The sequence below is a fragment of the Trachypithecus francoisi genome, unplaced genomic scaffold (genome assembly GCF_009764315.1).
Source record: "Trachypithecus francoisi isolate TF-2019V2 unplaced genomic scaffold, Tfra_2.0 Lachesis_group20, whole genome shotgun sequence".
In the NCBI taxonomy this organism is placed as follows: Eukaryota; Metazoa; Chordata; class Mammalia; order Primates; family Cercopithecidae; genus Trachypithecus; species Trachypithecus francoisi.
The window spans coordinates 53,473,044-53,494,607 of NW_022681466.1; the positions used below are offsets into that span (position 1 = coordinate 53,473,044).

Sequence of the window (21,564 nt, forward strand, 5' to 3'; positions counted from 1 at the left end):
AGTTAAAAACAGGCACAATATGTTTTCCTTTCTCTTGGGTAATTTTTCAGAACTAGAAAATCCAGGACATAGAAGTAGATATTTTACTGTATTACAACTCACCAAACAGTTTTTCTTTTTCTTTTTTCTTTTTTAATTTTTTGAGACAGGGTCTTACCCAGGCTAGAGTGCAGTGGCATGATGAGGGTTCACTGCAGCTTTGACCTGCTAGGGTCAAGCGAGCCTCCCACCTCAGCCTCCCACGTAGCTGGGACCACAAGTGTGCACCACCACACCTGGCTACTTTGTTTATTAAATTATATGTAGGGACAGAGTCTTCCTACCTTGCCCGGGCTGGTCTCAAGCTCCTGGGCTGAAGTGATCCTCCTGCCTCAGCCTCTCGAAGTGCTGGGATTATAGGCCTGAGCCACCACGCCCTGCCCATTTTTCTAAGTTGGATTATTTTACACTCCAGTCTGCTGTGAATGACAGTTCCAGTTGTTCCATATCCCAAGCAATTGGCGATTGCCTACAAATGATGTGGCATGATGAAATTGTTCCTGGTGTCCATGGCGTCCGAGAGGATTGCAAAGAATTTCCCTCCCTTTCTCTCCTTTCTGCTCCTCCTGTACTCTCTACTCCTTAAACTGGTCAAATTCTACTTGATCCAGGAACATAATAGGGATGGAGAGTGCAGATAGCACACATGGCCTCAGTCTATGGGAGCATCTCAAAGGAATTAGTCTGCAAATTCTAGTGCATCTAGGCAGAGCACAGGAAGGAAGAGAGGTGCAGACTCTCGTATGGCCCTGGGGCACCTGCCATCCCCTTGAGCCTGTACAGCCCTTACCCACCCAGCCCCAGCTTGAGTTCTGGGCCTTCTTGCCAGCACATCACTGGGACCTGGTCAACTTCAGGTAAGTTCATGTCATGGCTCCCTCCCCCCTCTGCAGCCTATCCTGTTATTCTCTGTTTCGGCCAATTATTTCCCCTAACTAGATGCTGAAGCCAATTAAAGTCAGTTCATGCCATATGTTCCTTTCCAGCCCCATATCACTTGAAATGTTCTATTATGTCCAAGACTTCTCTCCCCATCCTAAAGCGCAGAAAATAAAGATAGAGAAGAGAAGGAGAAGAAAGCGAGATTCACAGAGAGGGAGGATCAGAAGCTCCTGGGCACCCCATACTCTAGAATAAAAATCTTCATTATGGTGTTTTTCTTGCAAAATATTCCCCTCTACATCATTATGTTTTTACATGAATAATATAAATTTAAAGAGGAGAAACACTTTTTGAAGAGCTTGAGAATCTTCATATAGCTCAGGCTACCACGAATTAGCTGTGCGACCTGGGGCATGCCCTTTAGACTCTGAGCCTCAGCTTCTCTATATGTAAAAAGGGTTGAAGCTGCCCTTCCCCACCAGCACCCCGTGCACAGGCAATGCCCAGCCCCAGTATTTTCTGGACTCCGTGGCCAAGCGTGCTTAGGACACATAGCCACATACTTCTGGGCAGTGTCATCTGGCAACTCGCTGTCATGTCAGTGTGGTCAAGCATTGTAGACCTCTATGAACCAAATATGCTTCAGGCTTGGGTTGAGCACAGGAGAGGGAGGAGGGAAAGCTCACTGGGACTGGGAGTGCCCACTTCCCTCTGTGAGCGTCACTGCAGTTCACCCAGCACCCTACCTCGCTCTCTCTGGACCCACTTCCTCTTGCTGCTGGCTCCTCCCCATTGAGTAACAGCCAAGTTGCTTTGGTTTCTATTTCTTTGTTAAGTCATTTCCTCTGCAAAGGACTTCCTGGCAGGTGTGAAAGGCAGCGGTGGCCACAGAGGCGGTGGAGAGATGGCCTTCAGCGGTTCCCAGGGTCCCTACCTGAACCCAGTGAGTTCTGGGGCTGTGGGCACAGGGCTGCCTCAGCCAGGGGGACACAGCCCTGGGGCTCTGAGGAAGCAACTCCTGGGTGGCAGGAGATGGGGTGGGGCATGCCAAAGAGAACACAAGCACGGCAGAAATGTCAGTGGAGGTCATCCTGGCACACCTGTGCCACGCTGAGCTCGCTCATGCCTGGAGGGATGCTCGTCCCCACGAGTCATGGGGTTGACAGTGTTGACTGAGCTGTACCGTCCTGTCCTGTGTGCTCAGGGGAAGACATGTAGAGTGGGATGGTTCATGTAAAGAGGAAGCAAGCATGCTTCTGGGACAGTAAGGACACTTCCCGGCATGGTAGTTAAGGGTGCTTACTGTGAAGGTGGCCTCCCTGGGTCCAACCATTTACTGGCTAGTGGTCTCTGGGCCTCAGTTTCCATATCTGTAAAGTGGGAATAATACTTGAGCCCCCCATTCCCAGGGTTGGGATATGGATTAAGGAGGTATTGTATCTAGTGTGTTTGAACAGTGCCTGACACACGTTGGGAGTGTTTAGTGTTATTGGGAGTCTGAGGGCAGCAGGGAAGGCCTCCCAAGGAGGTGTCTGTGCTCTGAAGGGTGAGGCAGAGTTAACCAGGCATGGGCATGTCAGGGCATCTGCAGAGGGGCAGTCTCAGAGATGAGAGGGGGTGAGGACTGTCCCTGCAGTGTGGGGTCAGAGGGTGGCAGGTGCCTTGCTGAAACCCTGTGAGATTTATGAGTCCCCTTCATACAGAGAAAATTTGAGGCTCAGGGAGGTGTAGGCCAGTTGCCAAATGTCCCCAGATGGGAGTGGCAGTGCCAAGAGCCCAGGAACCTTCAGGGGTCACTGTGTCCTGGGCCGGGTCCTGTCATTGGATCTCACCCCGCCTTGGCAAAGAGCTTCCTGAGGGGCTGGAGAGGTGGGCTGATGGGCCCTTCCTGGGTGGGGAGGCAGGGTGCTGGAGGCAGGGAAGCTGCCAGGGCCCACCTCAGCAGAGGTCAGGGTCGAGCTTGGGTGCCCTCTGGTGACACTGAATCCAGAATGAGGCTGCCTAGGTTCTGGTCTGCAGGGCACGGCTCTGCTTTCTAAACTCCAGAGGAAGAGTGGAGAAAGGAGGCCTGTTTCCTCCTGGCTGTCACCAGTGACCCCTCAGCCACCCTGTGGAGGCCCCTGAGGTAGGACCTGCACAGATGGGGACTGGGGGAAGCTGGAACAGGCCGCAGGTTGGAGGTCTTAGGGTCAGCAGGTGCTGCTTTGGGCATGTCACCCTGTCTCTGGTTTTCTGTCTGAGAGGGGATCCCAAAGCTTCTTCCAGGTTCTGAAATATTATTCTAGTGACTGATTTTTACTTTCTAATCTTTGGATTCAGAAGGAAAATTCTCCTGTGGACATCAGAGAGTTAAAACAGGGCCTTGGAGCCCAGACAAGAAAGACGGTCAGTGCAGCCCCCATGGGTGTCCAGAGAACCCCTCTACCCCACAGGGCTCCCCTGGGTTAGGACACTTAAGCCTCACTCGGCGACCCCTCTGGCAGTCGGAGCCACACTTCCTCCACGTGCCAACAGTGGGGGAAGGTCACGCAGTTCACTGTCCTGCTGAGGAGGGCTGAGTGCCAAGAGGGCCTGGCTTGGAAACCTCACTCCCTCTTCTTGTCCGGCCTCATCTAGCTCAGCCTCTTTGGAGGGCCGTGGGGAAGCTGGAACCACCTGCTGTGTGGCCCAGGAAGCACTGGGAGAGCCGGGAATAAGGATGTTCTCAGCTTCCTCATGAGAGGAAGCCTGTGTGGTGGTTAGAAGTGTGGGTGCTGGGGTTCAAATCCCAGCTCTGTTGCTGACCAGCTGTGTAGCTTTGGGCAAGTGACTGAACTTTTCTGTGCCTCAGTTTTCTCATCTGTAAAAGTGGCAGGGGTTGCTGTGAGGATAAATGTTCCTGGTCATGCCCAGAGCCCTCATGGACACACATGGATCCAAATGCCACAGTAGCCTTAGTTGATCAACCTCAAAACAACACATTTGTTCTTACAGTGTTGGAGGTCAGAAGGCTAAAATCAAAGTGTCGTGGAAGGTGGCCAGCAGGACGGTGGAGGCTCTGAGGGAGCGGGGCACCTTCGCTAACAGCCACGTACTGGCCTCCTGCTGGCGGGCAGTCTTGGCCATCCAGGCTGAGCTCCCCACTGTCGGGGCCAAGCCTGGGTGTCCTCTGGTGATGCTGAGTCCAGAACGAGGCTGCCCACATTTTGGTTCACAGGGCTCAGCTCTGCTCTCTAGACTTCCAGATAAGAAGAGGAGGAAAAGTCCCTGGTCTCTGGGCACAATCAGGAACAGAGAGCGAGTTCTGACTCAGCAGAGGGATCGATTCGTTCCGTGCAAAGAGCTGCACTGTTAAGGCCGGCACGAGCCGGGGCTCAGCACACGGCATCGCACCCAGTCCTCTCCAGAACTCTGCCGGGTGGTGTTACTGTCCTGCCATTCAGAGGAGGGAACTGAGGCACAGGCAGGTCAAGCGACTTGGCCAGTAACAGAATTCCTAGTGTACATGAGCCCAGGCCCGTGGGACTATAAATCCAGTGTAAAAATCCATCCTCCTGCACCCTATGGAACAAAATTAGGTCCGGTTGTTTTCCTGGGTTTCCTGGACACACAGATCTAAATTCCACAGCAGCCTTGGCTGGCCAATCTTAAAACAACAAATTTATACTCTTAATGATTCTAAAGGTCAGATGTTAAAATCAGCTTGTCAGCAAGGTTGTTTCCTTCCGGAGGCTCCAGGGGAGAATCTGTTTCTTTTCCAGCTTCTAGAGGCTGCCTCATGCCTTGGCTTATGACCCCTCCTGCCATCTTTAAAACCAGCAGCTTCGGCTGGGCCCAGTGGCTCATGCCTGTAATTCCAGAATTTTGAGAAGCTGAGGCAAGAGGATCTCTTTAATCCAGGAGTTCCACACCAGCCTGGGCCACAAAGTGAGACCACGTCTCCAGAAAAGATAGATAAAAATTAGCTGGGTATGGTGGTGCATGCCTGTAGTCCCAGCTACCTGGGAGACTGAGGTGGGGAGGGGGTCAGGTAAGCCAGGAGAAGTGGAGGCTGTAGTGAGCCGAGATCGTGCCAACACACTCCAGCCTGGCTGACAGTGAGATCCTGTCTCAAGAAAACCCCCCAAAAATGAAAAAACAAACAAACAAACAAAACAAAAAAAATGCAAACCAGCTTCTTCTTGCATCTGTGTTCCTGTTGTCACATGTCCTATCTCTGACACTGATCCTCCTGCCTTCCTTTTATACGACTCTTGTGATCACATTGGGACCACCTTTAAAATCAGGACAATCTCCGCATGCCAAAATTATTAATTTAGTCGCATCTGTGAAGTCCCTTCTACAACATATTCATAGTTGCTGGGGATTCGAATGTGGATGATTCTGGGGGGTGGCCCTCTGATAACCAGTGTTATAAGTTTCTTATAAATCCTTCCAGAGATATTTTATCTATAAATAAATAAATAAATGCAAATCCATAGCCTTCCCCCATTCACTTTTATATAAATGGCATCATTCCATATCGGTGCTCAGAGTTCCATCTTCCTCTTTTTCTTTTCTTTTTAAGGCTACGCAGAACATATTATATGGAAATACCCTAATTTATTTCACCTTTTTCCTGTCAGAGGACTTTAAGCTCTTTCCAGTGCTTTGCTTTATAATCCTTTGTGTTATAATACTGCAATGAATAACCTTGTTTGTAGGATGATATTCAATTTAAAAACTCACTTTTCAGGCCAGGCATGGTGGTTCATGCCTGAAATCCCAGCCCTTCGGGAGGCCAAGCCAGAAAGATCACTTGAGCTAGCCTGGGCAATACATAGAGACCCCATCTTTACAAAAAGTTTTAAGATTAGTGGGGCATGGTGGCATGCACCTATTTGGTCCCAGCTACTCAGGAGGTTGAGGCAGGAGGATTACTTGAGGCAGGGGGTGGAGGCTGCAGTGAACCATGATCACACCCCTCACTGCACTGCAGCCTGGTGAACAGAATGAGAACCCACCTCTAAAAAAATAAATGAATAAATAATCTCGTTTTTCAGAATTGTGGGGACACTATTAGGATATTTTGAAACCTCACAGAGCTTTTTTGGGGAACTTGTTGCCTTGGAGATTAGCCTGCTCTGTCCCACCCCCATGATCTGTATTTGCTCTTTCTCCCTCCTGGCTTCCTTAGTTCAGCCTTGTGTGTACTTGCGAGCCCGTGTCCATCACGCTCTGCCTTCAATTCTAGACCCTGTGGTGTGAATACGCTTAAGCGGAGGCCGCATGCTTCCCAGGAGGGTGTGTATTTTCAGCGTTGTCTCATGATAGTATGAAAGGCTCTGGAGAGAATCACAGGCCTCCACAAACAGACAAGGGGGAAAATGTTCCACAGACATGTTTCAGGGACAACTGACTTCCCAATCCTAGGCCATGCTGGTCCGTAATTGGATCAGGCTGATTCTCCTTCCCCCACACTGCGGGTGTAGACAGGGACAAGAAAGAGAAGTCAGAGACACAGAGAAGCTGTGATTTGCTTGAGGTCACTAAAGTACTTAATGGCAGAGTTCAGACCTGACCTGAGGGGCAACAAAAGACACCACCCTCAAATCCATGGGGAGCAGAGTCTATCTGAATCAGATCCCAGATTCCCTGGGGCTTTCACGGTGCCAGGTGTGTACACTGAGCTAGGACGGGTTTCCCAGGGTCCTGTGTGGTCACACAACTCAACAATACAGACCAGAAAGCAGCAGCCAGTAGGCTGAATTTGGCTGGCAGGTGTTTTCTGTTTGGCCTTCACAGTGTTTCTTCTAACTTGTTATTATAGGAAATTCAAACATGCAGAGAGAATTGTACCATCAACAACACACACCCGTCACTCTGCTCCAACAACGATCAACTCAGGCCTATCTTGCTTCATCCTATACCCTCCCTCGCTTGCTTCCCTTCCCACCTTCAGGTATGTGGAAGCAAATCCAGAGATACCATTCCATTGCAAATATTTCACTGTGTATCTCTATAATATGGGAATTTGGGGGGTTTTGAGACAGGATCTTGTTTTGTTGCCCAGGTTGGAGTGCAGTGGTGTGATCATGGCTCACTGCAGCCTCCACCTCCCAGGCTCAAGGGATGCTCCCACCTCAGCCTTCCAAGTAACTAGGGTTAAAGGTGTGCACCACCACACCTGGCTAATTTTTTTTATTTTTTGTAGAGATGGGGGTCCCATTATGTTTCCCAGGCCGGCCTCAAACTCCTGGGCTCAAGTGATCCTTCTGCCTCAGCCTCCCAAAGTGCTGGGATTATAGATGTGAGCCACTGTGCCCAGCCAGGAACTTTTACATAATCCTTTTTGACAAATTGTTTTCCCCTAGAAATTAGAAAGTTTTATAGAAAAAAAAAATCCAGATTTCTGTCTTCTCTTAAAAATTTGGAAGCTCTGCCAATCCTGGGCCCAGATGGTAATCACTGGTTAGCGCTAAGTAGATGCTGACTTTTTAGATGAGGGGTGTGACGTCTACTTTGCCACAGTCCCTACCACTCCCTACCTGGCCATCTGACTCATAACACATCACCTGCCTGGCTCCTTTAGGCATTTAATTTGTGTTGGAAATTGACCTAAAGGAGATATTAGAGAAGACATTAAAAACTTGAAGAATGTGAAAATCAGCCAGGAGATAGAACTGTGCTTTAATGCAGGTTATAGAACCACACTGGGTATGAGGCATTTCGGAATAAACTTTGAAAATTGGAAGTACCAGTTTGTGAATTTTGCTCAGAGAGAACAAGGTGGGGGGTGGGTGACAGTGGAGAAGCATCTCCTATGTGCCAGTCTCTTCCATCACAGGCCTTTTCTCACGAAATCATCAATCATATGGTGCAGGAGAAACACCTTCCCGTTTTACAGATGAGGAAACTGAGGCAAAGAGAGGTGAAGTAGGCTTCCAAGGCCACTCAGGTCATGAGCAGCGAGCTAGGATTCAGACCTGACTCTGAAGCAATGCATCCTCACCACGGCCCGTCGCTCCTTTAAAGAGCCCGGGACAGAGAATTTGACAAAGTGGTAGCCCTGGGGCCTGGGATGGGTGGGGAAACTACACTAGGGTTCGGGGCTGCTGAGGGCCTGAGGGAAGGAATGGGGAGCCCGGGGGCAGAAGCAGAGGAGGGGGCTGCCCCACGGCTACAGAGGGCATCTGGGAAGAGGCTCTGCTGAAGGTGGCCAGGAGGGCAAAGGTCACGGTGGCCATTGTTATGTGGTGGTGGTGGGGAGAGGGGGATGGCTTCCTCTTGATCCTCTTGGGTAAGTCAAAGATTGACCCTCCAGACCCCTGATGGGTCTCTTTGGCCCCTTGAGCCTCCTGAGTCCCCAGCCAGGGCCCTGGGCACTTTGCTGGGAGCTTGGAATGAGGTCCAGCAGCCCCCATTACTACCTAGTTCCTTACCAGCCCACGGCGTCTGCCTGCTACTTCCCTGCCTGGAAGGAAGGCCTTCAGCCTGGTGCGTTCCTGATGCAGCCTCCACTGCCTCTCAGACTCTCACACAAGCTCAGCTCCCTGTCGTGTCCTCTCAGGGCCAGGCTTCTCCTTATCACAAGCTTAGACTGTCTGAGTAACTAATTGGATTTGTGTCTGCCTCCACACAGGACCCTAAGACCCATGGGGCTGAGACTCTATCTGTCCTGGTCACAGCCGCACCCCATCCCCTTGCATGGTGCTGTCATACCCAGGCTGGCACTGACTAGCGTTGGAGGGCAGCAAACGGGAGGCCGGCCACCTCACTGACGGCCACACACCTTCTCCCTGCAGGCCGTCCCCTTTTCTGGAACTATCCAAGGGGGTCTCCAGGATGGACTTCAGATCACCGTCAATGGGACTGTTCTCAGCTCCAGTGGAAGCAGGTGTGTGTGTGTGTGTAATGGATGGAAACGTTTCACTCCAGCCTCGTCCCTTAGTAAACCACTGTGCCTGGGAGCCTGGGTTAGTTCAGACAACAACATCCAAGCTCACGTGCCTGGCTCAGGGGAGGCCCAATGCGTCCCTAACCCATGCTGCTGGGCACCACTCCGCAGGCACAACCTGCAGCCAGGGGCGCCATTAACCTGGACTCCGGGATGAATGGGGCCCTGGGAGCTGGCGGTCTAAGGAGGGAGTGGGATGGTCAGAGTTGGAGGATTATGTTCTGGGTTGCACCTTGCACACTGTGACTAAGAGTTACAAAAATCAAACTTCCTCCATTTCCCATCACTGCTCTCATCCACTCTGAAGCTCTCCTTCTGCTGAGTGAAAATATTGAAAATCGCCATCAAAAGTAATTTGGTCTCTTTTGGTTTCAAGGCCTTTTCTAGAAACTACTAAGTCAATTAAAATATTAACATTGTATCAGGGCTGTTTCCCACCCCCTCCTCCCTCCCAAGGTGGGCTGTCTGGGAACAAAGAGGAGCTTACATGGCTTCTCAGTGGCTGGGAGGGCTCTAGACCCTCACGGAGGTCTGGCTGACCCCTGCTGAGGCACCCCGACCAGGTGGGTGGCACAGAGGTGTGCAGCTTTCTCCTGGCTTGGTGGGAGACCACGGGTGGCTGCCTGCTGAAGTCTGTGGGGCCCACAGAAGAACCTCTGGTCTCATGGCTTGCTCTCCGAGGTCCCAGGGGACCTCTCCTTAGGACCTTCTGGGCCTCGCAGTTCCCAGCTCAACCTCAGCTCGGCCACCTAGATTCTTGGTGACCTCCTCCACCATCGCCATCCTGCTATGGGACTTCTCTGAGAGCCTGCAGTGCCCCCAGGAGATGCCAAGGGCAGGGAGGCCCCTGATCCCCCTGAACCCTCCAACCAGGGGAATCAGGACCATGCCTCTCATCTTCCACCCCTTCCTCTCTCCCTCTCCCTCCGCCTGCCCCACCTTCCAGCACCAGGAGGGCTTCCCACTCCCATCCTGTGGAATAGACAGATCCTACCTCAGAGGACCCTCTCCTCTCAGGAGCTTTCTGCCTCTCCCTTCCTTGGGGCAGGAATTTCCAAAGGACTACAGGGATGAAGCTGAAGGACTCCAAAGGAAAAAATACAAGCAGAGATATTTCAAATGCAATCTTCTCCATTTATTCATTTAATTAACTAATTTTTTTCTTTTGAGACAGGGACTTTTTTTCTTTCACTCACACTGGAGTGCAGTGGTATGATCGTAGCTCACTGCAGCCTTGAATTCCTGGGCTTGAGCAATCCTCCCATCTCAGCCTACAGAACAGCTGGAACTACAGGAGTGCACTATGATGCCCAGCTAATTAATTTTTTTTTGTTTTTTTGGAGATGGAGTCTTGCCCTGTCACCAGGCTGGAGTGCAGTGGTGCTATCTGGGCTTACTGCAACCTCTGCCTCCCGAGTTCAAGCAATTCTCCTGCCTCAGCCTCCTGAGTAGCTGGGACTACAGGTGCGTGCCACCATGCCCGGCTCATTTTTTGTATTTTTAATGGAGACGGGGTTCACCATGTTGGCCAGGATGGTCGTGAACTCCAGACCTCGTGATCCACCCACCTCAGCCTCCCAAAGTGCTGGGATTACAGATGTGAGCCACCGCACCTGGCCAGTTTTTTCTTTTTTTAAACTAGAGATGAGATCTTGCTATGTTGCCCAGGCTGGTCTCGAACTCCTGGGCTCAAGTGATCCACCCGCTTTGGCCTCTGCGTCCAGCCCCAATTTCACATGCTCTTTACATTTGTTCTCTTCTTTCCATGTGCTGGCCTCCAACAAGTGTCCCCTGGCACGGGAGGCTGTCTCTTCTAGGCATGCTTAGCGACGTCCATCTTTGGTACCAATCGGTAATCACTTTCCAAGACCTGTGCTTCTTGTTTGCTAATACCAGCACTTTGGCTTAACCATTTGCTACTTATTTTTAGCAAATCATGCTGTAAAGGCAAAATGTAATAATTAAAACAAAAACACATTAGATCCAAATTAGAGAAACAAAAACGATGCCAACCAAGCAGTCTCTGCCATGCAGGTTGTGTGCAAGATCCAGACAAATGCAAAGCACAGGTGCTCCTGTGCCTATCCCTGGCAATAAACCATGCCACAGAAGACCGTTTGCTTTTCCTGGGCCTAGGTTTGCTGTGAACTTTCAGACTGGCTTCAGTGGAAACGACATTGCCTTCCACTTCAACCCTCGGTTTGAAGACGGAGGGTACGTGGTGTGCAACACAAGGCAGAATGGAAGCTGGGGGATCGAGGAGAGGAAGATGCACATGCCCCTCCAGAAGGGGATGCCCTTTGACCTCTGCTTCCTGGTGCAGAGCTCGGATTTCAAGGTGAGCAAGAATCCCCTCCCCACCTCTCACCCCCGGGACCCTCAGCCCTATCAGGTGAATGGCTTTTAAGTAATCACCTTAATTGACATTCAGCCAGAGTGACACCACTCTACAGATAACACGACCATTTCCTTGTAAGGTGTTACCCATGGCTGCGTAGTCTCCTTCCGCACCTTCACCTGGATCTACAGGTGCGCCTGCTGCTTCTTTTACTCTGAAAATAAGAACTAGAGGAGTCATCACGTTGCTGTTTGGTGTTGTGTGTCTTTGAATTCCAAGCTCATTCCATTCCTCTGCTGTCACCATTCCTCCTCTCCAGGTCGCTGGTAACATTTATTTTTCAGCGACATTGTTCCAGCCTTTATCCAGGGTCTATTAAGGGTATAGTTTTGTAAGCACATTGCAAATTACCTTTGCAAGCAGAGTAGGTCTCTGGGCTTGAGAAGCCCGTGGGTAAGTCAGTCTGAGTATGCTTATCTGAGATAAGGATGTTCCCATCCACTCACTATGCAACCCGAGGTCACCTCTCCTCTGTTCCCCATGAGTATTTTATGCATATTTAAATAATACCCCTGCAGTCATAAAAAAGAATGAGATCATGTCCTTTGCAGGAACATGGATGGAGCTGGAAGCTTTTATGCTCAACAAACTATCGCAGGAGCAGAAAACCAAACACCGCATGTTCTCACTTATAAGTAGGAGCTGAACGATGAGAACACATGAACACAAGGGGGGAAACAACACACACTGGGGCCTGGTCAGGGAAGGAGAGCATCAGGAAGATGAGCTAATGGATGCTGGGCTTGATACCAAGGTGATGGGTTGATCTGTGCAGCAAAACACCATGGCACACGTTTACCTAGTTAGCAAATCCGCACATCCTGTACTTGTACCCTGGAACTTAAAATAAAAGTTGAAGGGGCTGTGCACGGCAGCTCACCCCTATAATCCAAGCACTTTGGGAGGCTGAGGAGGACGGATTACTTGAGGTCAGGAGTTCAAGACCAGCCTGGCCAACATGGTGAAACCCTGTCTCTACTAAAAATACAACAATTAGCTGGGCATGGTGGTGAGCGCCTGTAATCCTAGGTCCTCAGGAGGCTGAGACAGGAGAATCGCTTGAACCACTGTGCTCCAGCCTGGGTGACAGAGTGACACTCTGTCTCAAAAAAAACCCAAAAAGTTGAAGGAAAAATAAATAATAAATAAATGAAGCCCCAGGTGAGCTAAGACTAGAAAGACAAACCTACTGCAGTAAACAACCAGAAGAACGAAAAGCCCAACCACTGGAGCCCAGTAGAGACTCGGGTTGATGCCCTTCGGGTCACACACGTTCCTGTAACTGGCCCCACAGTGAGGCCCAGACTCAGGTCTTCATTTTCTAGAAGGAGGGTCCAGGAGCGCAGGGGGAGGTCCCCATCCCGGCCTGGGGCGCCTCCCCCGGAACACGTGCTCTCCTCTGGCAGGTGATGGTGAACGGGAGCCTCTTCGTGCAGTATTTCCACCGCGTGCCCTTCCACCGTGTGGACACCATCTCCGTCGATGGCTCTGTGCAGCTGTCCTACATCAGCTTCCAGGTCAGACTGTCCACCTGGCACCGGTCCCCGGGGCTGGGATGCAGGGCCCAGCGTAGCTGTGCCTAGGCCCTGCTGGGTGGACCCAAGCCAATCTCCTACCCAGGTGACTCTGGGGACAACCTCTGCTTCCCTGTCCCAGTGCCTGCCCGCCCCTCTCCTCTGTCACTCTGCCCCTCCTTCTGTGTCACCTGCCTTGGTCTCCCAGACTCCTCGGCTACCCCTTTCTCTTCATCCCTCAATTTCCATCCTGGTAAGGAGGCCATATTGTTCTAGAAAGAGCCCAGGCTCAGGAACCAAGCTGAATCCAGTTCAGATTCCCAGCTCTGCCATTCATCCTCTGTGGGATCTCAGACAAGCGACTTTGCCTCTCAGCCTCGGTTTCCTCATCTGTAGAATGAGCAGGGTCATTGCCTGCCCCCCGTGGGTGGTTGTGTGGTTCAGTGAGGAGACAGATGTCAAAGGTCACACAGTGGCTCCCTGGGCACACACCAGGGTCTGTTTGACCTCTGTGTTTTAAAAACTTTGAATGTGTTGCCAACATCTAAATGGTCAGGAGAGCCGGCTATGGTGGTGGAGGTCTGCAATCCTGGCTACTCAAGAGGCTGAGGTGGGAGAATCGCTTGGGCCCAGGAATTCGAGTTGTGCCTGGGCAACATAGCAAGACCCTGTCTCCAAAAAAAATTTGTTTAAATAATAAAATAAAATAAATAAAACTAAAGAAGGTCAGGAGATACCAACACCACGTGAAAAATGGGAAGATGAGGGTATGCTGGGCCCACATTCCCGCAGGGCACCGGCAGCTGGATGGGAGCTGCTGCTACCCTTTTGGCATTTGAGGGAGCTCCCTGAGATGAGTGAAGCACACAGTAGGCCCTCAGCAAATCTGGGCTCCTCACCTTTGGTCCTCATCTCTCATTCCCTCCTTCCCTGACTCTCTCCCCTGCGGGTGGAACGGAAGAGCTGGAGGGAGACTGCCCCTCTGCGCTGCTCACCGGAGCCTGGCCCTTTCCCCTCCCGCCTTGGCATGGCCCTAACCCCCTTGCCGCATCCCCCTGCCTGCCTGGTCTCTCCCTCTTGCCCCTGCCTCTGCCTTTCAGCTTCTTCTTGGCTCTATTAATGCTTTTCCTCACCGGCCGGTGCCTTTTGTTTTAACAGAACGCCCGCACAGTCCCTGTTCAGCCTGTCTGTTTCCACCCAGGGCCAGGGGGCGCAGACAAAAAGTGAGCTCAACACAGAGGCCCTGAGTGGCTGAGCAGACAGCAGGAAGGACCCAGGGTCTGAGAGGCTGGCCCCAGCCAGCAGGTCATCAGGGCCTACAGGCACCATCTTGCCACTCAAGAGTTCCCTGTTTCTGTCCGCTGGGCACCCAGAGCTGGGGACCTGGGAGTCACCCTGGATTCTTCACTCCCCCTTCTTTATGTCTCTCCAAGGCACCAATGTATCTCCCTCCCAAAGTCACCAACGTGGCCCAGGCCTCTGGGATTCCTCACCATGACGACAGTTCGCCACCCCCCACACCCAACCACTGCCACACTGACCTTCTTATAAGCAAATCTGATCACATCCTCTTCCTGCTTAAAAATCTTAAAAGCCCCAAGCCCTTCAAATAAAGCCCAAATTCCCCAGCAGGGCATACAGATTCTTCCTGAGTCTGGCCCCAATCAACCTCCCTGCCTCACCCCCAACCCACGAAGCTCACGCAGCCTCCACGGCTCACACGAGGCCCTCGGGCCACCATGCTTTTGCATATGCTGTCCCTGGTCCCGGAAGCACCCTCTGCCAGCCTGCCCCCAGCACACGCCTAGTTGCCCTTCCATGCTCTGCCTAAGTGTCTCTCCTCAGGGAGTCCTCCCTGCCCAGAATATTGTTGGACGCTCTCCCCGCGTCCCCATGGAGTCTGTACATATCTGTGCCATGCCAGTTCACAGCATCCCATTGTAACTGTGTTTGCGTGTCTGTCCCTGTCACTCTACCCCATCTCCGTATGCCCATGAGGCCCCAGAGGGCTAGGACCGTGGCTTATTCATTTGCACAGTGCCTGGCACTCAGTAGGGGCTCAGAGAATGAATGAATGTGGAATGTGGTTCTCACAGCCAGGGAGAATGGGATACCAGCCAGGGCAAGAACAGTCTACTGGGTGGGGCAGGATCCAGGATAAGGAGGCGAGCAGCACTTCCTCTGGCCACTCAAGCAGTGGGGACTGGGAGGAGGGGCGCTTTGTCTCCACAGTCTTCCTATGGCCCATCACAGTACAGACAGGGCACCTGCCTCCTGCCTCGCTGACTTCAGGACTGGTTGAGCCTCAGGGAACTTTCGCAGGTCAACCCAACTTTGGCCCTGGTCCTGGCGCTGGGGAGGATAGAAAGTGTGCTGGATACAGTCAGACAGAACTGGCTGCCGTTTTGGATTTGGTCCCTTCCACCTGGGCGAGCTTGGGCAAGTTGCTTAATCTTTCTGAGCCTCATTGCCTCACCAGTGACACAGGAGCTGAGGCTGCTTCCCTTGTTGGAAAACACTGAAGCCCAGGAATCGACCCACAGTAGGCCTTCAACAAATACCACTTCTCACCTTTCGGGTGAAATATGGCACTGGAAGTAATGCTCTTGGCTGTGGGAGCTACAGAAAGCAGTGAGGTCTCTATCAAACCCAGCCTCCTCTCTCTCGAGAGGAACCAATGGGGATACCCTATCCCCCAACCCCAAAGCCCTGGGCACCTGGGGGTAAAAATCTGGGTGCCACGGGCTCAGGAAGCCTTGCTTGGGAGCAAGAGGGAGGCGGGTGTGTCTGGGGAGGCATTTCTGAGCACAAGAGCCTCCCTGGAGTTCTGCCATCGTCTCTTCCCGTTCTGTGGTGCCTGTGATAACCACCGTTCTGACTCTCCTCACCCCTCCAGCCTCCCGGCGTGCGGCCTGCCAACCCGGCTCCCATTGTAAGTCTCTTGCTTTCTTTTGGATCCTCTTCATTTTGGCTCTTCTGGGCTCATGCAGGAGGCAGGGCCAGGCATTGGGCCTCTCCCATTGGGAGTGGGGAAGGCAGAGGCCAGGCCCTTGACCGTCTGCCCAGCCTGGCGAGGTAAGGGGTTGGATGTGGTTGGCTGGCCGTGATGAAGCAACCTGAGTTGTCACCCCGTGGGCAGCCACGGAAGACCGTGTCCCGCATTCCCTTCTCCCACCTGCAAAGGGAGGCGAGGCTGAGAGACATTTCCCTGAGGGGAAAGATGGGCCAGAGCCACCAGCGTCCCCATCTGTCTTCTCCAGGGTTCTAACCTTTGCCCTGCCTCATCCCCTTGAGAGAAGAAACACCTGGACCCACCCTCTGTGGGGTCTGTGGGGCCATTGAGCTGATGACACCCCCTGGAGGTGCCTGCCATGTGGCGCCCTCTGGTGGGAGCTGGTGGTCTTCACACGGGAGAGCCTGGGTGAGACCTGGTTTCTTTCTTCCAGATCCAGACAGTCATCCACACGGTGCAGAGCACCCCTGGACAGATGTTCTCTGTAAGTCTACAAGTTCTGGCCAGTTCACAGCTGCACAGTGTCCTCCTTCACCGAGAACTAAACTCCCTAGAGCCCTAGAGTTGGGAAGAAAGCGGTTTAGCAAGGAGGATGGGGACACTAGGGGCTGAGTCCTTGGCTCAGGTGACATGTGGCTAAAGCTGTCCTTGGGACAGCAGAGATTCTGGAAGAAGCAGGATTTATCCAGTGGTGGAAGAGGCAGGTTCCCTAGAGACCGGGAGGGAAACTGGTCCACCTGTCACCAAGTGGGGAGTGCAGTGGCCCCAGCACCCAGATGTGAGGTTCCTGGCCCTGCATCCTGCGTCCCCCGGGTGTCACTACTGAGCAAAGGCTTAAGCTGTTCTCCTGCTGGTGCAAATCAGGCGGGAGGCTTAGAATTAGTGGGGCTGCCTGTGGAGGGGTTGAGGGGCAGATGACCGTGGTGGGGTCCGGGAACATGGCAGGAAGTTCCAGGAAGGCTAACATGAAAAGGGAGGTGGACGGGAGAGTCCAAGGGCCAAAGCCTCACGAGGTCAGCCTCACAGTGGAGCCCCCTCTAGAATGCGTGGGTGCGCGTGGGTGAGTGCTCGTGCACACATGTGCTCTCCCACTGAATTTCCTGGTTTCTTTTCAACAGACTCCCGCCCTCCCACCTGTGATGTACCCCCACTCTGCCTATGTAAGTGGTTTCTCAGGGAGGGCAGGGGTTCTGTTGGTGGTGGGCAGGCTGGGGGTGAAGAGCTGCTGCGGGGGTATCCACTGGCCTTGAAAAATGAAAAGCGGTCCTTTGGTAAGCTGAAGGGCTTCAAAGCATCCCAGTGAATTAGAAGAATGTGGAGAGGAGCTTTCAACCTTAAAACTGTCATGTCAATGTGAGCACATTGCATGGCCCTCCCTTTTCAACCCACGAGTCTTGTTGTGTTTGGCCAAAGTTCCTTTCATGACGCTAATCTAAGCCCATGAATTTGAGGAGTACTGGAAAGTTTGCCTTTGGCTTTTACGGAACCAAGTAAAGATATCATGGGCTTCTTCTCAGCTGACAGCCCAGATTCATGGGAACTGGTACAGTCTTCCCCTTCCATGTGGTGGCTGCCCTGGCTGTCACTGGCTGCTCTGTCCCCCTCCTTCCCACAGCCAATGCCTTTTGTCACCACCATTCCGGGAGGGTTGTATCCATCCAAGTCCATCATCCTGTCGGGCACTGTCCTGCCCAGTGCTCAGAGGTAAGCCAAGGGCTCCAGTGACCTCTGGGAAGAGAGAGCCCTTCAAGGTCATTCCAGCTATTCCCCTGGCTTTGGGCAGGCTGCAGATGATGGGGAGGAAATGGGGCTCAGAACTCAGAGGACAAAGGTTCAGGTGGGCCGCCCACCCCAGGTTCCACATCAACCTGTGCTCTGGGAGCCACATCGCCTTCCACCTGAACCCCCGTTTTGATGAGAACGCTGTGGTCCGCAACACCCAGATCAACAACTCTTGGGGGTCTGAGGAGCGAAGTCTGCCCCGAAAAATGCCCTTCGTCCGAGGCCAGAGCTTCTCGGTAAGGCACCGCAGTCTGGAGCTTGGAGAGGCTCCTATGGGTGTACAGGGGGAGGGGTAAAGGAGGTCTGGGGTGCCTTGAACAGGATGGGGGCTGATGCCTCCGGGATGAGGACCCAGAAGAAGAGAAGGTGGCCAAGAAATTATTATTATTATCATTATTTTCCTGCATGAAGGAAGTGTTGGGATCTGCTTTTTCAGATGAGGAAAGAAACTCAGAAGTGCAGGTTACTTGCTTGCGGTCACACAGCCAGTGTCAAATCAGATCCAAGAAGGAGGTGTTTTTCATTTCTTCACTTATTAATTCAACAATGATTTTCTTGTCGCCCGCTTTGTGCAGGAAGCAGCCCGCGTGCTGGGGGCGCAGTCATGAAGCAGGCAGACCGGGTCCTGCCTCCAGGGAGTTTACAGTTTAGGTGGCGAAGGAACAAGGAAACTAAAGCATGGAGAGATTGTCACAGATAACGACAGTGCCATGCACAAAGCAAGACAGAGCGATGAGATAGAGTGAGCCTGGGAGGGGCAGCGAGGGCCAACGTGCAGAGGCGCGGGTGTGGCCTGTCCAGGAACAGCAGGCGGGCGTGCTCCGCCCTGACTACACATTCAAACCACCCAGGGAGCTTACAAAGGAAATATCAGTGCTGGGGCCCAGCCCAGGCCAGCGAGGCGGTCAGCTGGGCATTCGCATTTTTAAAATATGCCTTAAGTGATTATACTCTGCAATCAGAGTTGAAAATGGCTGATGTAGGGCTTTGCAGCCATGGAAAGGAGCTTGGATTAACACAGTGAAAAGCCACACAGGAGTGTTTCAAGCCAGGGAGCAACATTCTTTGATTTGTGGACAGCTGTGTGACCTCAGGCAAGTGACTTAACTACTCTGTGCTTCACTTTCCTCATCTACAAAATGGAGTTGATAATCATATGAGTCGCCTAGAGTTTTAAGAATGGAATGAGACAGTATCTGTAGCATGCGTAGGACAGTGCCTGGCACATGGCGTGTGTGATAGGAGTGTTAGCTATTGCGAAGGGAAGGAGGTTTTAACATTTGTACCCTGACTGCCTCATGGAGAAGGCATTGGGGTGGAAAAGACAAGTTAGGAGGCTGATGCTGCAGGAGCCCAGGCCCGGAGCACTCCTGTGTGCTGGGCCCGAGAGATGCAGACAGCACAGGCCAGCGCTCCTGTCCCTGATGGGGTGGGAACAGTATTGTAGGCCAGGGAACAGTACAAGGGAAGGAGCATGCACAGCCTGTTTAGTGAAGCGTCGTCGCTCAGTGGGGATGGAGCGCAGGTGAGGGGCTTATTAACGTCTGAGGAGGGAAGGAGGGAGGGAGGGAAGGAGGGAGGGAGACAGGAGGCTGCAGTGTGAGTGGAGGACTTCCCAAGTGTAGTGCAAACGGCATGATCTCTGCACAGGTGTGGATCTTGTGTGACGCGCACTGCCTCAAGGTGGCCGTGGATGGTCAGCACCTGTTTGAATATTACCATCGCCTGAGGAACCTGTCCGCCATCAACAAACTGGAAGTGGGGGGCGACATCCAGCTGACCCATGTGCAGACATAGGCGGCTCCCTGGCCCTGGGACTGGGGCTGGGGTGGGGGGCAGTCTGGGTCTTCTCATCATCCCCACGTCCCAGGGCCAGCCTTTCCAACCCTGCCTGGGATCTGGGCTTTAATGCAGAGGCCATGCCCTTGTCTGATCTTGCTTCTGGCTACAGCCACCCTGGAACGGAGAAGGCAGCTGACCGGGATTGCCTTCCTCAGCCGCGGCAGCACCTGGGGCTCCAGCTGCCCAAATCCTACCATCCCAGGAGGCCGGCACAGCCAGGAAGAGGGAGGAGTGGGCAGTGAAGATGAAGGCCCATGCTCAGTCCCCTCCCATCCCCCAGGCGGCTCCACCCCAGTCCCAAGCCACCAGCTGTCCAGTCCTGGTGGGAGGTGGCCTCCTCAGCCCCTCCTCTCTGACCTTTAACTTCACTCTCACCTTGCACCCTGCACCAACCCTTCACCCCCTCCAGGAAAGCAGGCCTGATGGCATCCACTGGCCTCCACCAACTGACCGGAGTGTTCTCTTCAGGGGACTGGCTCCTTTCCCACTGTCCTTGAAATAAAGAAATGAAAATGCTTGTTGGCACATTCATGTGGGTTGATGTGGCTTCTTTAATTCATTTGGAGACATTTTGGAGTCTGTGGAATTGGGCGGGGGGGCTGCTGAGAGGAGTGGGATGGGAGAGCATGGACTCCTTTGGGCAGGGGGTCCTGACCTCACACCTCCTCCCAGAGGGTGTTGGAGAAAGCAGGCTGGGGCTCCAGCTTTTGGGCAGGAGTCTCGGACACAGGAAAGGTGGTAACAGGAAACAGCCCCATGCCTCCAAGATGGGAGAGGGGCTGGGGCAGAGCCTGTGAGGGCCACAGCAGGGCCAGAGCTGGCTCCTCAGACCTGGCATCCCAGTGGGAGGAGGTGGCTTGGGGAAGGGGTGTCAGGAGAAGTCGATCCAAAGCACTGTCTGGGTGTGTGTTCCATTGTGGGTCTCCCTGGCGTTAGGGGTTAGGGCTTGTGTGAGAAAAGTGGTTCTGTGTCCATGTGTGGGGTTCTGTCAGCCACTGGGCCACTGCCAGGCAGCCCAGCTCCATGTCCACCTGATGCCAACACATCCTGCTCAGCCCAGCAAGAATTCAGTTCCTCAGGCCCCAGTGTAGTCCTCGGAGCGGTGGCACCAGCAGCAACTGGGAGCTTGTTGGAAACGCGGCATCCTGCAATCCTGCGCACCCCCCCGCCCCTCCACACACACCTACCGAAGAGATCAGAGTCTTCGTTTTCACAACACCCCAGGGTGTTGTGTGGAGCTCACCTCAGGCAGATCACCTGAGATCAGGAGTTCGCGACCAGACTGGCTAACGTGACAAAACTCTGTCTCTAGTAAAAATTAAAAAAAAAAAAAAAAAAATATCGGACGTGGTGGCAGGCACCTGTAATCCCAGCTGCTCAGGAAGCTGAGACGGGAGAATTGCTTGAACCCAGGAGGTAGATGTTGCATTGAGCCAACAGATAATGCGCCATTGCACTCCAGCCTGGGTGACAAGGGCGAAACTCTGTCTCAAAATTAAAACAAAACAAAACAAAACACAGCACAACAACAACAAAAAAACAAACCTGGGAAGCCCTGGTACAGGAGTGGACTCCTGGCCGTGTTGCTGAGATGCACAGCTGTTGCTCAGGGCACAGAGCTTTTCTGGAGTCTGAGGTTGGTAATGCACCTTCTCCTGCCACCTGAAACTCTGCTGCTAGAAAGGGGAGGGAAGAGAGATGGGCAAAGTCGGCCAGGGCAGCCAGGAGGCAGACACCAAACCCGAGCTGGGAGCCATGTGTTGCCAGGACCCCAGCGGCCCCTGCTGAGCTCCTTCATTGGTTCTGACCAGGAGAAGGAAATGGGGCTCAGTCTCTTAAGAAGCCTTCCTTGGCTAGCTCCAAACCCAGGAGGGTCCCCAGTCCCTTGGAAGAGGATGCAGTGGCTCACACTTGCCTGGACATGCTGCCTTCCCAGGGGTCACATCCATATGAGACAAATTCACATGGGACAGGTGGCCCCAGAGCAAAACTCTTTCTAAGGAAGTGTCTAAGAAGAAGCTCAAGGCCTTCCCTGAAGCCCTGGCCTCACACGAGAATCCCACCCTCGCCAGACCCCGTGTCAAATCCTTCATGTGGGAGGCAGGCCTGTGCCCCATGCCCTACCACAGGTCTTTGGACCAGCACGAAGCTCCATCTGCTGCTGTCACAGCTGGCAGCC

The 21,564-nt window shown here is 52.9% G+C and overlaps 1 pseudogene across 1 annotated transcript; it reads left to right on the plus strand.

The window, feature by feature from the left end:
- Positions 1–1,713: 1,713 nt before the first annotated feature.
- Positions 1,714–19,810, plus strand: LOC117067602 (annotated as a pseudogene). The gene is made up of 11 exons (XR_004430801.1): positions 1,714–1,864; positions 8,685–8,776; positions 10,973–11,174; positions 12,641–12,751; positions 13,907–13,971; positions 15,645–15,680; positions 16,195–16,245; positions 16,880–16,921; positions 17,377–17,465; positions 17,617–17,779; positions 19,194–19,810. The product of XR_004430801.1 is annotated as a galectin-9-like (transcript).
- The last annotated feature ends 1,754 nt before the right edge of the window (positions 19,811–21,564 follow it).